The sequence below is a fragment of the Lagopus leucura genome, unplaced genomic scaffold (genome assembly GCF_019238085.1).
Source record: "Lagopus leucura isolate 7727_CA_CO unplaced genomic scaffold, USGS_WTPT01 Super-Scaffold_100157, whole genome shotgun sequence".
In the NCBI taxonomy this organism is placed as follows: Eukaryota; Metazoa; Chordata; class Aves; order Galliformes; family Phasianidae; genus Lagopus; species Lagopus leucura.
Window position 1 is genome coordinate 509,965 of NW_024962334.1, and position 17,578 is coordinate 527,542.

General features: G+C 41.9%; 1 protein-coding gene across 1 annotated transcript in view; it reads right to left on the reverse strand.

The window, feature by feature from the left end:
- BLVRA (biliverdin reductase A) overlaps positions 1-11,267 on the reverse strand; it is a 28,792-nt gene extending 17,525 nt beyond the window's left edge. The window contains exon 1 of the mRNA XM_042889311.1: positions 11,174-11,267. The gene's annotated coding sequence lies outside the window, so the exon portion shown is untranslated. The remainder of the gene's footprint in view (positions 1-11,173) is intronic.
- Positions 11,268-17,578: the final 6,311 nt, after the last annotated feature.

Sequence of the window (17,578 nt, forward strand, 5' to 3'; positions counted from 1 at the left end):
TGTCACTTACTCCTACCACTTAAAAACACAGAATGCAACCACCAGCAGTAGATAGAGATATTATACACCATCATACATACAGTGGCCTGGTGATTGTATTCTGCTACTGCTAAGAGGAACAGGAAGAGGATGAATTCCTACATTCAGATCGCCAGCAACTGGGGAGACTGGTATGCAGGGGCTGTTACTGGACCGACTGAGCACCCGAGCCCAGCCACCAGAGGGACCCACTGGTAGATCACATCCTGCTCAACCAGAGAAGTCAGCAGGAGGAGGCTGCTGATGCTACGTTCATACAAGTGCCCCGAGCGCCTGTGATCTGTGGGGCCAGCCACACACACGTCCGTATATGGTGTGTGTTTGTGCTCCGTGTGAATGTGCTGGCTGGGAATACATTTTCATCCACACTACTGGTTGGATCTCAGAGCATGGAGCTGCAGCAGCCTCATCCCTCCCAGACTTCCAGATCCAGCCCAATATATTCCCCTAATATAACCCAGATTTGTTTGAGGAAGTTCTCCAGTTTATTTTGCAGCAGACTTGTGGATTAGACAGATAATGTTCTCTCTATTATGGCAGTAAAGCCTAGAGAAGAGGTTGTGGCACCTTTCTCAGCAAAGATTTTTAGGGGAACGCCAGACAGTGGGAGTCACTGTAAAAACGACAAGTTGAGACACTGAGGATCCTTCCAGAGCTACATCTCTAATTTCAAACACCCAGAGTCCTGAAGGTGCTGTAGTTGAGATGTTGGTTACATTTTACTGCTGGCACCAACACATTTTACTCCCATACTGCAAGACACACCTGCCTGGAGCAGAAAAAGCAGAAGTTGAACAGTATGGCTTTTGTTGATGCAGTTTAGAAAAGAGAAGAACAACACAAATACTCCCATTTAGCACATTTTTTAAAAGCATAAATACCCTTTGTTCTAGAGGGAACTACTTAAACACTTCAGTCTTTGTATGTCCTGAAGCCTAGCTTCATAAATACAAAATACATACAAAGAGTATATACAAATTAGAAGTAAACCTGGCATGGGTCTCTTCCATCAGTCCTAACTAAAGACAGAACTTGAAACAAAAAAGAATGAAACAGAATGGAGATGAAGAAAATAGTTGTTTGAATACCATGCTAGAGCAGCAGTTTGTGGTTTTGCTCTGCCTTTGCCGCAACCTTGAGATAATACCCTTCTGCAAGAAAAAGATTATCAAAAAGGCAACGCCTAGCACTCTATCACTGTTACTTCTCTTCTAGAACACAGAAAATGAGAGCCAAAGATAAGTAACCTCAAAAACCTGTCAGACCCATTTACCATCCTTTACCATCCATCCACATGTTTCAGAAGAAAACAACAGCACCTCCTTGTAGCTTCAGAGCTGTCCTCGAGCTGCTTATAACAGTCTTACCAACCCTCCCCAAGCATTTGTCCTTTGCTAGCACATCTCAGTCCACAACTTCCTGGCAGGCGCACAGAGCCTGGTAGGTGAGTTAAAACTTCGAGGCACCAGCTCTCACAGAGGTTTACCATCAGACAACAGTCTCTCACCCTGACTGGCCCTACTACACCTTGGAATAGCCTGAGTAAGCTTCTCTTCCTGGCTTTTAAATACAAACATCTGCATGCTTTTACAATTACAGGCAGGTTTACTTGTCCAGGCTTTCCGATGAAATTCTGTTTTTCCAGCTGGCTTCCAAAACTGAAGTTGATATGATTAGATTGAGATCTAGCCAGCCATTCATTGTGTTACAGGTGCCCAACAAACACCTTCACTGAAAAATGAAACTTAACAATAAATGACCACTTATAACCAATATATCAATACAGACCAATGTCTCCACCATAACTGAGTGGAAAAATTTTACTAAAACATACTTGTTGCAGCCTAACTCCACCAACTCCAGAGTCCACGGCTGCCCTCGCTCACATCCCGGAAAGGCTGCACTCCACATCCTGCAATTCCATACAGGCAGTAAGAACTTTTCATAAAAGTCATAAAACTGTGAGAGGTACTGTGAGAAGCTGAAGATCCGTTTTTAATACATCACGTCTTCCACCCTGTGGAAGACTGAAATCAGAAGTGCTGTGAAATGCCATGTGTGAGCATGAATGATCATCTTGTCCTGTTGCTTTTCTCCATCCCTAGTGAGCCTTTGCGGTTCAGATTTGGTCAGAAGAGTCAGAAGAGAAACAAAACAAAGCAAAATAACACTTCTGAGGCACAGTCCCAGAGAAAGACATACAAAGAAACCAAGTCCTTCTTGGCCTGGCTTGTTTTGTTTGAAAATCTGCCCTGGAATACTGGGATACTGTACTATTTCAGTGAGGAGGTGGGGGAAATAATGGTGATTTGTGGGTCCAGTTTCAGTGGTGGTCCTTGCCTAGCGTACATGCTTTGCAAGAGACAACTGATTTCTACAGGTGACAGCAGATGGCCAAGCTCCTTTTGAATATATCTGCACTGCTAGCACGGAAACTGGCCAGGAAAGAACTGAGCTCACCTTTCAGCACTCCAAAAAAAAAAAAAGCTAAGAGGAAGAAATGAAGGGATCCAGTTTTGATTTAATAAAAAAAACATACTATTCAAAAAAGCTCTTGAAATTTCCAGGAAATACTCTGGAGAGAATTAGAGTCTTGTGAAACTCCTGGGTGGGTGAATAAGCAATCCCACATAAGAGCTATTAGTTAACCAAAGGGCTGTGGTTAATTAGTACATGAGTAAAGGAAAGAGCCACAAACAATCCCAAAGAAGTTATTTTGGGCTTTAGCATGCTATAACAATATTTGAAAGTGAATTTATAACCATTAAGTGAATGGTTATCGAAGAAGAAAAGAATGTTTTAATAGACAAGTGTCAATTTCTTTAAAGCCCAAATTTAGATGAGGATTCAGAAGAATGAGCTGCAGAATGGAGCTGTCAGCGATTCACAGATCCTGTTTTTTCCATGGGATCAAACAATATTATTGCTACAATTCAAGGCTGTGACAGAACACAGCCTGGAGAAAACAGGTCCCAGTAAATTCTAACTCAAATAAAATATGTGACTCTAGTGAATGATCTCCTTTTCCTCAAAATGCATTCTCCAACCCTTGTCTGCTTAACACTTGTGCAGGCACTAAATTCATATGCATTCCCTGGTTTCCACGCAGAACAGAATAAGGCCACCAGGATCTCTGCACAGCCACGCAGCTGCGGAGGCACAGGAAAGCTCAATTCCCAGGCCGTTCTCACTTTCTCCCAGAAGTTCTCCTGGTGGTCAAAGCAAGTAAACCAGATCCTTTTCCCTGTCAGTCCACCCAGTTCCAAAGCAAGGGAAATCTCTCTCTACTGCAAAGCATCTTTGGGCCTTCTGATGATAAATGCAATACAATAAATAGGTGTTACTACAACCCTTGTTCTTCCTCTTTGCAGTAGGAAACCCCACACAGATTAGGCATCTAGAAAAGGTGGGTATAACCACATTTTGTGTTCAAATATCCATTCCAAACAATACAATATAAAGTACAACAAACATTTTACTTTTTTTTTTTCTTGCTGTTAAATTCAACTGAAGCCCTAGCCCTACAAGTAATTAACTATATGCATGCTTAGCTTTAATCATGACTAATCCCATTGATAAATGAGAATACTTATAGAATTACATGAGGAAATAAGAGATTTCACTGTAACATTAGTGGGCACAAGAACAAAGCACGTATACAGCCACAAGTATGTTCTTTTAATATCTTTATGAACTCAACCCAAAACATGATACCTATCTTCCGGTCCACAGAAGGTCACTGCATTCCAGCTCTGTGAAAGGCTGGCTTATTTTGGGAATCGCCCCCACCCAAAAATAAATAAATAGATAAAAAGACAGATAGAGATAAATAAAATACAGCACTCCTGCTAGAAGCTACCTGCAGTCACCACAAAGATACTGCTTGCCATGGCTGACGAAACCTTCTGTGTCCATCATAAGCATTTCAGCTCATAAGACCAGGGGCCTGCCCTGTGCTCTCTTCAGAGTACACAACACTGTCTGAACGTTGTCTGAAGCTGTCCAGAAAACTGTAGTTGGTCAGACAAATTAATTTTTTTGCTAACTTCCTCTTCTCCTAACCCGGAAAAATGTTTAAATTCTCTAAAATAAGTTGACATTGATTGAAAATTTATTACTAGATTAACTTCTAAAGTAGACAATGCAATATAGTAATAATATAAAAATAATTTATACAGTGGCTAGTAGCTCCACCATTTTATCAGTCTACCCCTTTTCAACAGGGCCTGAAAAATGCAATCAAAGCTCTCAATTCCCATTAAATTTTGGAAAGCTACCAACAACAGCAATTGCTTCATTGCAGGGAAAAAACAGCTCCTGAATTAGGAGCAAGAACCAAGGTTACTCAAATTCCTGATACTTTTACAGCCCAATATATTTCATGCTATTGACCATCATAGAACTCAAGAATTGCCACTAGCCAGCCACTAAGCTCTTCTCACATGAACAGTCAGTCTGCAATTTTATGTCTTTTAGCAGTCAAGCAGTCCTCACTTGCTACTCCTCTTGAGAATATCCTAAGAAACTGAAAAAAATCTTTATCAGCCACTAGAGGGAGTGCCTGGTATCATACCAATTAAAAAAAAAAAAGTTAATTAAAACATTTTATATAAAGACTATAGGAACCCTGTAAAGTACTTTTCCAAAGTACTTCAACTTTCCAGAAAATCTTATGTAGTTTCAGAAAGAAAATGCCTTGTGTTTAACTGCACACATTTCAAAAGTGAATTGTTCATCTCGTCCAACTTATAAGTCTACCCCTTCAAACCCTGAGGTTTCTAAAATGAGAGAGGCAGTTTTATATAATGAGTAGCTGAATTACTCAGAAGTTTTAGTTTTCATGTACAGTCAGATAGCTTTGAGCATCTCTAGACCTGAACACGTGCTAACCCAAAGCTTGAAGCTACAAAAAAAACCCCAAAACAATGCACAAAAAGGTCTCAACTTACAGCTGTGTACTCACAGATTTACCATCACCAGAATCACAGTCTCAAAGGGACCTAAAAACAGCCGTCAGCAAAAGAGAAGATTCCAACTCGATCCCCTCCAGCTACCACTAATATTCAAAAAACATCAAAAGGGAAATGAGGACATACCTTAACACACAGGTCAGGTACCTCCGTCCATTGAGCAGGAATATGCGTGATGAATACAAAACCCACTAAAACTGATAACCTGACTTGATGGTTGGGTCCACGCAGCAACATTTGATGAAGAGGGATATAGGATGGATTGTACCAGTGTTCTAGGCGCACTGCAGGTTCAACGTACTCTGTTAAATCTTGCTGGACAGCAATTGCTGAGGCTGCTGGAGGCATCTACAAAACTCGTGACCTTATCCAAAATCTCAGTACGTCTGCATCTAAAATTGGTGAGTTGGCTTAAAAGAATGCTTTACTTTTCCCAATCTGCCTTCAAAGGTGTTCAGTGGTGTTAGCAAAGCTAATGGCCTTCTCAGAAGAATATTTTAGAAACACAGTCTACCCAAAAACCTAATCCAAAAATATCTATTAGATGTGCACCAGTAATTTATTCTAACCACTGTGGTTCAATAGCTGGACAATACCTTATTGATGGCAGGATTGGTGCATTTGCCTAGTTTTGCTGTAACCAGTTGCAGTAAGAGTTGAAGACTCCTTCAGTAATTGCTTAACCAAACAAACCTTAATGGTTACTTCTCCTGGGTTATCAGCACGTTCATGCTCCCTTAGGAGTTCAGCAGTTCATCCTGCACAGGAGGACTTCACCTCCCGTATTTTAAAAACAGGAATACTTTTTTTCTGGTATTATGGGCCCTTTAAGCCGGGAAGCTACTGGTCAACTGATGTGGATGGTAGTAAACTGGACCAGCACTTTCTCTGAAAAGCATTCTCTCAACTGAGTCCATGAGTGGAAGAAAACTGCCATCTGGCATTTACGAAAAATAAAGTGAGCCTTCAAAACTGAGCCTCCTTTGTGTAGCCAGCAGGGAATAAAGACAGTTCTCCATTTCTGCCTCCTTGGCAAGGCAGCATCTTTCCTGGTGGAATCTATTAGAAAAAGCAGGTTCAGAGCAGCCAGAGAAACATGTTCTCACATTCCCTGCTCAGAGTGCAAGAGATCCATAGTTCTTCTCACCCTGTGACAGAAGACCATGACATCCAGTCAAGCTAAGTCTATTTTAAAAGATCAGCTTGACATTTTTATGGTTCTTCTATGTTTTACTTGCATCAATGTTGTAAATATCATTAGAGCAGGCTGGCTGTCACCAGGCCCAACCCAGGAAGGACTGGGTTGGAAACACAGATTGTGAGAATATTGTTATTTTTAAGCAGTAATCAGAGTCAGGCAAATGGCTGTTCATTTTGGAAAGATTTACTGAACAACCCTCAGTCTTAAGGCCTCTTTTCAAATGCTAGACATAATAAAACTAGATAATGTGTCTTATTTTTGTAAATACTGGGCTAAATGCAAGGATGGCTGTTCATTCTGGCTTTGGCTAGGACAGAGTTTATTTTCTTCACATTGTTTGCTATGATGCAATGTTTTGGCTTCAGGAGAACAACGTTGATACCACACAATGTTATAGTTGTTGATGAACAGTGCTGTACAGAGCCAAAGACTTCTAAGCTTCTTGTACTGCCAGTGAGGGGGCTGGAGGAGCATGAGGATTAGGAAAGGGACAGAACCGGGACAGCTGACCTAAACTGGCCAAAGTTCTATACCCTGTTGTGTAATGTAAAAGCTATAGAACTGAGGAGAGTTGGCCAGGGGGCAGACACTGCTCAAAGACTGGCTGGGCATGGGTTGTCAGGTGGTGAGCAACTGTGTTGTGCATCACATTTTGTAAAATATATGTATACGATGAGAGTAATTAACATAACAGTAATTAACTGTTAGCAGTAATAAAAGTAATTGACTGTTATTCCTCACTTCTTTTGCTGTTTTAGTAAAAATCTTTTTACCTATTCTTTCCCCCATCCCACTGGGATGATGGGGTAGGAGAAAGACTATATGGCTGACAGGTTAAGCCACAAAACGATTCCACTTCACATTGCAAGTAAGCTAGATTTCAAAAATCAAAGTTCTGCCCAGCTGCTGCCATTAGAGAATGTTACAAATTCCAGACAAAAAACATATTTTCCAAAGCAAATATTTCTAGCAGTTTCTGATATCAATGAACCTAAGACATCTCACTGTTTCTAAGATGCTGCACTCAAATGGCCAATGCAGGCACTGGAAATTTAGGGGAAAAAAAAACCAAAAAACAAACAAACAAAAAAAACCCAACAACACAAAACAACAACACCATTCTGTTTTACATTGGACACCAAGACTGAAAGAAGACAAAGTCCATAGTTACTGCCAATGACTGAACAGTACCATTTCAGTTCACAGCCTTGTCACTTAACTGTGAACTGTCACTGGTGTAGATTTTTATCCTTTTCTGCTAATTCCTCACAGATTTTTGCCTCTATAGAGTCATTGCTTTAGCAGAGAACACAGGTCAAGAGTTAATTTGCCTTCTCCATCCATATCTTATGAATCTGATCTGATGGGGACAAAAATCTCAGTCCTATACAAATCTCTTCCTGTCATTAGGTCTAAATACAGATAGGGATTTATACAGATATGTTAATCACTCTCCCAACCACACACAATTCTGCCTGAGAAAAATTAACTAATAACTCTGAAAATAAGTTTGAACAAGCCTCTGTGGTCTCTGAATGCCTAACTAAATGTCAGACTAACCCATCTTCTGTTGCTAATCTGTGGCAGAGCATGCACTTAACAAAAACTAAATGCTGCCTAGAAACAAAAGGTTCACAAGACTTTACAGCTTTTACCATAGCTAAATCCTTCCACAGTGTTTCAGCTGGAACGACTGTGCTCTTGGCTCTTCTCCCCACAAACTGTACTACTTCTCTCTTTCTTATTTAGGGATTATGGGATGATTTAATAATTCTATATTCTCTCTGGAAGCTTTCATTTGCTTTGTTCCTCATGGAACAAAGGAAGCAGTAAGACAATAAAGATGCTGTCTCCACATTTCACTAAGAAGGAAAAGTAATAAACACAGCAACATTACTTGAGCCATGAGAATGGCTTTCTTTATAAGCAAGCACAGGACAGCCTCTAATTTAGCATTCAGGATAGTTACTATAACATAGCAGGAACACCGGTTGCCCGAGCCAGGGTCTTAAAAAGTTTATAACACTATACTAACAAGAAAGAGGAAAAAAAAAAAAAAAAAAAACAAACCCACAGACTTCTTTTATTCAGTTGAACTTATGTTGTCAAAGCTCAATTCTATTTAACATGCTGAATTTCACATATCTGGAATAACTGGATTAGCAAATTTGTGTCATTATCTTTCCCAGTCAGGTGAGTTTTCTGCAATCTTTTTCCAGGTAGAACAGTAAAGCTGTGTCTGTGTTGCAAATATTAGTGTAAAGAATGCCTAAGTTCAGTTAAATTTAAATTGGGAAAAAAAAAAAAAAAAAGCAAAACAAAAATCCAATTTTTGCTTACTGGAGAAGAAACAGGTCAAAAGTATTTTTATGTTTGTGTTACTACTGAGCTTCCAGGTGTAAGCCCAACGAATTTGCCCTACGTGAAAAGAACATTGCTCAAGGCTGGCTCACGAGGAAGGGGCAGCCTCTCAGCAACCTTTGTTCTAACAAGTAACAACAGGACACGTACGCATTCCATGTTTCCCAACCTAGGGTTGAGGTGCTAAGCAGCTTGTTTTTCTGGCAGGTCGTCTTCTGCAAGCCCCATTCCCTCCTCTCTCCATGAAGTAAAGATTTTGATGCCTTACAGTATTGCTTATGTTGTCCTTTATTAAGCAAGTTCTCTTGCTACAATAAGCAGTAACGGCAGGCTTCAGAAAGATATATAGTTAACTAAAAATTAAAAGGTTATTGCTGGTCCTATGTATGTTGTTATGGCTACATGTCAAACAAATCAACTTCTTCCCCTGGGGAGTTATTCTCCTATTGCAAACACTTCTGACAAATATTCAAGTCCATTATCTTGGTTTCTCTGCTTCTTACTGGCTCTGGTTTACACTTATGCCCTGTGCCTGACTGCTCCTTACCTGAATAGCAAGAGAAGCACAGACAAAACTACAATGGACCACATCAGCAAGGATGGAAAATACGTATTCACTAGAGCTTCTTATAAGAAATCTGCACAGAACTGCATGCAGCATAATATTTTTCCTGTAAGCCATAGAAAACAGACGACATAAGGCTTACCATTGCAAAACAAAAATGCCAATGTGCATTTAATTCTCTTATCTTACTGAAATCCTGATACCCAAGTGCAAGACAGGAAGTGATTTTAGTTTGTAATTCAAGCTCTTGTCAGTTCCTGTATAGACTCACCTTCACTTGTTTCAACAAGAAAGATTTCTTTTCAGTACATAGAAGCAGCCCTCCTGCCATCCTGTTCTATCTCTTAGTTTCTGAAGTAAGTGGATACTTGATACTAATACTAATATTAATTGATCCTCCTTTTTTAGCTATACAAAATATGCATTGACCTTTCCTCAAGGTAAACACAAACCATACTGAATTGATTTAAACTCCAGTTTCTTTCCAGAAACTCAGTTTACATGCTAAAGAAACTGAGGTTAGTATCAGAATAAAGGCATTTGACAGGATTCATGTGAATTTACCAGGAGAAGCCCAAAATACATCAGCTCTCGAATTCCTTGATCCTACACCAGAAACCATATTAATCATTACTATTTTCCTATCAATCGTGGAACGTCTAAGTTCATTTATAACTTTAGTGAACAAGTACTTGCTAAATATCTGTTCAGTTAAACTTCAACTGAAGCCTTCTGGCACCTCGAAGGAAGTTTCACACTATTAGTTTCCAGTGGGAACAATATGATCCCCTTTGTAGTGAGGCAGTGACACAGCAGTACTACTTCACTACATAACTACATACATTGGTGAAACAAAGCTGATGTTCCCTTAGAAAATATTGTTATCTTTTAGTTACAAAATGTGTAAAGGATATCTTCTTCCAAGCTGGAAACCTGATTAGCCAGGTTGGTCTTCTTTTACTTAGCTGAATTTTGAACACTTAACTACTATTTTGTGAAAATTAAACTTCAAGGTGGATTTGTATTATTGAAACAGATTTGTCTTTATTTTCCCGTGACTCATATAGATGACAGATGCTCAAACACTGTTTTAGATTTTTGGCATGGTATCAATTTGCACTGCATTAGCCAGAGAAGTAACAGCTGAATGACTACCTTCAGCTCAGGAAAATTAATTTGGCAAACCATTTTAAGGAGCTCGGTAAAGATGATTTCACAGAAAATCAGTTTAGTAAACTGCTGCCCTAATTAACACTAGCTTGATTTTTTGAACAACCTCCAACAAAGAAGTTCAGAATGACACCAGGAGAGTTGTATAAAGGCTGAGCCTCCCTTTCTGTGCACAGACAGAGCCATGATGCACTTTTTTTAAAAAACAAAGATAAATGGTAGGTGTGACTGAAGGATTAAATAATACTAACGAAGAGTCAGCTTTAGACACAGATTCCACACTGTATCGGAGAAAATGAGAACCATGGTTTTCCCACTGGAAGTAGTTTGGAATACGACTCCACCATTCCTTTCAAAAACGTAAATATCATCATCCCCACACCACACATGGGTACAGTGAAATACAACAAGGGAAACGGGCTGCTACTTCAGGAGCAGATGTCAAATTCGTGCAGCAGCCGCAGATTTTAACAGGGCTTGCAGGAAGCTCAGCACTCCTTTGTGCAAGCTCAGAAGACAATCCAGGAAAAGGCTTTGAATGAACTTTTGCCGGCCACCCCACGCTGCTAACTAGATGCTTTCCTGCTTTTATGAGATAATTCTCTGCTTCGGTGCAGTTCAGTCATTTTTCTAAAGGGGTTCCCCGTTCTCTCTGTTCCCCCCGGTGCCGACACCGGGCTGTCCCCTCGTTACGGTGGGTGCCCCTGCAGCAGCAAGGAAGCGCAAGAGCGGCATACTGCTTCCCAGCGGAGGGAAGAAACGCTGGTGGCAAGAAATCTTCAGAAAGGCAGAGCGGGTTCACAAAGCAAAAACGGTGCTTCCTAAACTCTAGTTACTGTTAGCAGGGATCAAGTAATAGTCACTAACCTCTTAAATTCACAGAGGAGAAATGTGATCCTGTTTAATTCTCCTCCGCTCCCTGCAGCTCCTTCTTACACAACGCCCTGCAGATCCGGCACATCGGTGCACAGCTCGCCCTGCTGCTATCATCGCAGCAACACCCCTTGGCTGAGAGTCCAATGAGGACATCGTAGGGGCGGGCTGTAGCCAGAAGCAGCCACAGCCGCAGAAAGGCTGGCGCGGGCATCGGGGCTGCGAGCTTTCACCTCACCCAGAAAACGCTGAGCAGGGTAGCAAGGGAGGGATTCCCCCGGGGAATACCCCAGTTAAGCCAAAGTAACCCAGACCCCAACGTGCCGAGGCTTGTTGAGGCTGGTACCTATTAGCGCTTGCATCCGCTGGCTTCGTGCTGTAGGCTGTCGTTACTCAGGGAGATGGGAGTTTCAGCAGTGCCAAGCCTCCCAGAATAAAAGCAATGACGTCTGCACCTAGCTTTGCCCTAGCAAGCTGCATATGGAAAGTAGCTGTTGGGACAAAGCAGGCGTTACACAAGCTCTTACTCAGGGCTATTTCCCCCCGTCCAACAGAGACTGCTTCCTGGCACACGAAATGCCAGGCTTCAGCACTAGCTTTTCCTTAGAGAAACACCCTGCCCAGCTCTTTCTTCTACCCTCTTTACTAACCTTGCAACTTGGGCTTCTTATCTATATGCAAAGGGCTTGTGCTCAGGGCTTGAAAGATAAAAGCCTGAGAAGGTGCAGCTGTCTTCCCAGAGGCCAGTAGTTCCTGCAATAAACAGGATATGAAAGGATGAAAATGTGAATTCCATAGCTCATGTTATATCATGCTGATGTGGGGCATTTACAGACCATGCTGACACCTAAAACTGTCGAAGTCTGACTAGAACTACAAAAATTAAAAAACCAACAAGCAACAACAGCAAAAAACAACTTCTGAATTAATTTGCCTCGGATGTAAAGTAGAAACAACTCTGCTGAAATCAGTAGCAAAACACTTTTCCACCTGAGCATATTCTATTCAACTTATTTGAAGTAAATCTTAGGTCAGGCTGTATTTAAGGAAGGAGTAACAGCATAGTTTGTCTTTTCCTGCTAGGCTTAAAAATTCAGTTATATATCCCTTACATTCTTTATTCTGAAATTCTGCAGGATGGGATTGTGATGATATGCAATATACTATTCTTTTGAGATTTTCTCACTCATTCCTTCTTGCAGCTAACTTCCTCACCAGCATGAGTCAGGAACACACTTAGCCTCCTTGTAGCTCCTTGTGCTTTCCTACAGTCATGTTATCCATGTTATCTGAGCCACTTACAGAGTCCTAACACAGGCACAGCCTCCATGGTCTAAGAGAATATTATCTGAACATGAAGTTTATACTGACATGATTATGCTGAATGTTTCAAATGTGTCACAGAATGTTTCAAAATACTTGCCTCTCCCTCAGGCACTTTGAAGCATCACAGTTCAAGGTGGCCAAGGCACAGATCTACCCATCAGAAATTCTAATTTATAGTAATTACACAACTGCAATAAGGAGGAGCTCCAGAGTGTGGCTAAAGAATTACTTACAAGGTTGATGAGAAGGAAGTTTGAAGAACATCAAAGCATGAATGAAGGTTGGCAACATATGTGTTGTATTGCATATAGAAGCATTGGCAGACCAGGATGTATGGCATTTAAAGACACACAAAGCAAGTTCAACATATGGTGTAGCTAATAACTAGCATGTGACTGTATGCTTAGCATAAAGTAACGAATCAAGTAGCACATGCTAAGAAACCATAATGAATAGCAGAATATATGAAATAATGCATGTGGGCTGATTAGAGGCAACGTAGTTCAGTGTTTGGCTTCAGTAATAATGCTAGCATTTGTGCAGCCACATGTTCGGTAGTATCCAGGACCTGTTTGATCTCATAATTAACCTTATAAAAGAGAAAAATCTCTACTTTTCTGATGGATCAGTTCCCAAACCATGGGTGGGAGTGGCAACAGAAGGCAGAACAGGAATACGGAGCTACTTCTTCACAGCGTGCTGGAAATTCCAGCATCTAGGTTGGTTTAAACTTGTTGGGTAACTACACTTTCTGGCTCCACTGCTTGCTGTTTGCCTCCATGCTCTGCCATAGGTTTGTTTGTTTAATTCAGGTGGCTAGATAACAAATGCAACACTTGGAGCCAGACCTGAGCAAGGTTAGGGAGTGGGGGAGCTGCTTCTTTGAAGGGGTAGAATGGAACCTGGACTCCAGAGTGACCATTTGTGGCTGTGAGATGAGCAGGAAATGTGGCAAGAGAAGCTGGAGTCTTTGGGATGGTGACTGAGGAAAACACTGACTTTGGAGCAGCAGCAAATTGTGGCAGGAGTCACAGACTCCGTTGCTGGTGCAGGACGAAGACCTTTATAAATGTACATGTGTACAACCTTTTACACCCACACAACAACCTCTTAGTCACATGTACCAACCAGGCGCCTCGTGCTTGTTTACATTGGTGCACTTAGCTACCAAGCTTGCTTACTCATTTGCAAGGTCTTTTGTTCATAATGTCTTTCTTTGTCCCACATCTCCCCCTTCTTTATTAGTTTGAACAGCAAGCATTTGGTGTTAATATAAAATGTATGTACTAACAAATATGCAAAAACCAAAAAACACATTAATCTGCCTGGTCTTTCAGACCCCCGGTCCCAAACCTTGATACCACCCATCAAACTAAACCCATGAGTTTTCAACCTGTAGCTTTTGCCCCGCAGATCAAAAATTTTGCGAGGTAGTTGTCACATTGTTGACGCTAAGATATTGGTTGTAGTATCCACTATCTAGTTGCTTCATTAGGCTTCAGCTGGGAGGATACCCAGAAGGTTGTCACGGATCTGAAGAAGCAGCAGGAGATGTTGATGGTACAGTACAAGCAGGGCTTTATGACTCTGGCTGGAACCCATTGCGGTCCAGCACCTGTGGAAACACAACCATCACCTCTTCCCCAAGTTATTGATGGAAATGGACCCTACCATTGACCAGAACCCAAGTTTTTAACCATCACAGATCCCTCCCTGGAGTGCTCGCTCATTCACCATTCATTGAAGTAAAATGTTGAGTTATTGGTGGTCCACTCTCATCCTGCCACCAGTACAAAAATTTAATACATCTGTTGCTTTGGCCAGTTTCTCGGTTGGAATACACCACCCATTCCCCCTTTTTGTTTTAGCAGCATGGCCTTCAGCATGCTGTGGGTGCATTCAATAATTGCTTGGCCTGTGTGTGGGTGTGGAATACCTGTAACATGTTTAATGCCCCAGGCCTGTACGAAATCTCTGACACATATTGAGACGTAACTGGGGCCCTTATCTGTTTTTATGGTTCGTGTGACTCCTAGAGTTGCAAATGCGAGCAAGAGATGCTTACAAACGTCCCATGCCTTTTCTCCAGTATGGGGGGAGGCTATGATCGCACCAGAGAAGGTGTCTACCATAACATGAACATTACTTCAGGTGGCCAAACTCAGGAATATGAGTGACATCCATCTGCCATAGTTCTGGTGGTTTCAGCCCCCTTGAGTTGACTCTGTAAGACAGCGATGGTGTGAGCTGCACACAGGGCACACAGTGGCTATTTGGCACCTGGTTCAGTGTAGGTCCAAACGATTTCTGTAGTGCTGTTGCATTTTGGTGGGAAAGGGTACGCGATAACCACTCCTGTTCAAACATACCAGGTACAACCACAACACCTGCCAGTTGATCTGTGAGTCTGTTACCTTCTGTTAATGGTCCAGGCAAAGTGGGCATGGGATCAAACAGGCACAATGAAGTAACATTCCTTTTGCATATTAATCAAAATCAAAGGGAATACAGTAACGCAAATAGCCGCTCATTAGACACCACTTTTAAATATGCTGCTTCTATCCTTGTGACTATTCCAGTAACATACGCCGAGTCTGTAACAATATTAATAGGGTCAGACCATTTTTGAAATACCCGCACCACCACACCTACCTCTACTATCTGTGGAGATTGTACTACAATATGAATGTCAGACATCCACCGTCCTTGAGTGTCCTGCCAAACAATAACCGAACGTCCTGTCCCCTCTGATCCATCTGTAAAGACAGTCAGTGCATCTAACGGAACAGGAGAGCATTTAGGAAGATCCTGTAACCAAAAATGGGATTGTAATAATCTGTGCCCTGGCGGATGCACTGATATTGTTCCAGGGAAGCCTGCCACAGCCACCTGAAAAAGCAGCAAAAGCAGCAACAACCATTGTAACATATTACAGATACTGGCAAAATAAGCACTGAAGGCTCCAACCCACTCAGTGATAATAGTCTTTGCTATCCCCTGATGATGAGGATGGTGATCATTTCAACCCTGGTAGTGACAGTTCTTGAAAACTGATGAGGCAAGAAGATCCATTCCAACATCAGGAGTGGGTCTTTTAATTTTGCATCCCATTGAAATAGGAGTGTGTATGGCTGGAAGTCCGGATTCATAATTAATGGCTGAAAGGGGAGAGCTGGATCATATCTCCTGAATGGTGATTTGCACTTTGCCCTGAATTTAATGTTGTGTCCCCTTTTAATAATTGGAATAATGGATGCAACATTTTGTTGGTTATGCACAGTATGGGTCTGACCCAATTTATGGCTCCTAATAGTTATTGCATATCATTCAGGGTGCGAACCTCTGTGCCTATCTTTAAGCACTGTGGGGCTATGTTCTGATTCATAATTTGCCAACCCAATATCACCAGGGTGAGCTCTCCTGAACTTTCTCAGGAGTCACTTCTAATCCCTTACTTTGACACCTTCAAGAACTGTGGTCATTGCATGTTGTATCTCTTCCCCTGACTGGGTTGCCACAAGAATGTCGTCCATATAGTGATAAATAGTTGTGTGGGGCAACTTTTCCCTCGCAGGGGATAGAGCCCTTGCTACAAACCGTTGACACGTAGTGGGACTATTTTTCATTCCCTGGGGTAGCACTGTCCAACGGTATTGTTTAGCTGGTTCAGATGCATGAATGGAGGGAACTGAACCTGATGGCACATGACAAGGAGGCATTGGCATCCATACCATAATTTTCATCTCCCCTAAGAAATCTGCATCTATGACCCCAAAGAGACCTTGTTAGAGGGTAGGTTTATTCAGAGGGTGGAGAACTTTCTGACAATCCTCATTATTACTTTCTATAGCCATCTTTTGTAGCAATATTGCTGTGCCTCCTCATTTTCCACCTGTTTGTCCGGACTATCTTTCAATTTATCAATAACCTGCATGAAAGGTTCACCCAGCCCCTGCTTTTTGATGATAAATGAATGCTGGGGCTTACACACATCAGGAGCCTTTAGAAAGGCACCTAGGGCTAAGTCTTTGGATTGTCTAAAGCTGCAACATTCAGTTGCACTTGAGCCCTTGTGGCAGCATAATTACCTTCCCCGAGCAAGGCTTCCATACCAATGACTTATAAAGGGTCCTCATTCAGTCTATCCAGATTCTATATTGCCTTTTGTTGTGCAGACTCTCTCCAAAAGTCCATTCGCATCATGTATTGAGTACTTGTTAAAATCAGTTATGCCAAGGTCTTGTGCCAAGGACAAAGACTGTAATTTTTCATAACAGAATGCAATAGATTACCAGTACAGGGGGAACCCAGCCCGAATTTAAGAACTGCTTTCCCGAGCTCTTTTATAATTTGAAAGCTTATACCCTCCCATCTCAGGTGCCTCTTAGGTTCATAAATTACAAAGCTGTCTGGACCATGTCAAAATCCCCCTCCCGCTCTGCTTCTTTGAGGATCAGACACCAAACATCATGTGGATCTGGCAGGTGCAAGTCTGGTTCCTTCCTTGGGCTCACTAGATTGAGGTCTAAAGGGACAATTATGTCCTTATGATTGCGGTCGTTTACAGCGGCTTCCAATACAGACGGAGCAGTGGGCTCTATTGGGATGGTGGATTCCACGTGTTTTTTTAGTGATTCAAAAACTGATCTCCATGGCCCCAGGTCTTTAGCCACAGGTCAGAGCGCGTAGCTGCGTCCCACAGCCTCATTCCGGCTCTGTCCCATGTTTCCGTGTCACAGATCATAGCCCCATCTCCTCCTTCTATGTTACTGGAGACCCACACAAAAAATCACTTAGATCAAAGCTTTCCACTTCAGCGTGGTGCTTCTGCAAAATTGTTTCCCTTATTTTGCAGACCGCCTTCTGCTCCTTTGTTACGCTTGTTCCCATAGTTGCCTGTTGCTCACCTCTGTCCTGCAGAAGTGCTTGTGGCTGTGCAGCTGGTCCTGCTTCCTTTCAGAAACTTTGGGTACAACTTCCTTTCAGTGGCCCTTGGGTTGTGCTTCCTCTCAGCAGCCCTGATTTCTGCTTCCTTTCAGCAATTTTTTGGGTTCTGCTTCCTTTCAGCAGCCA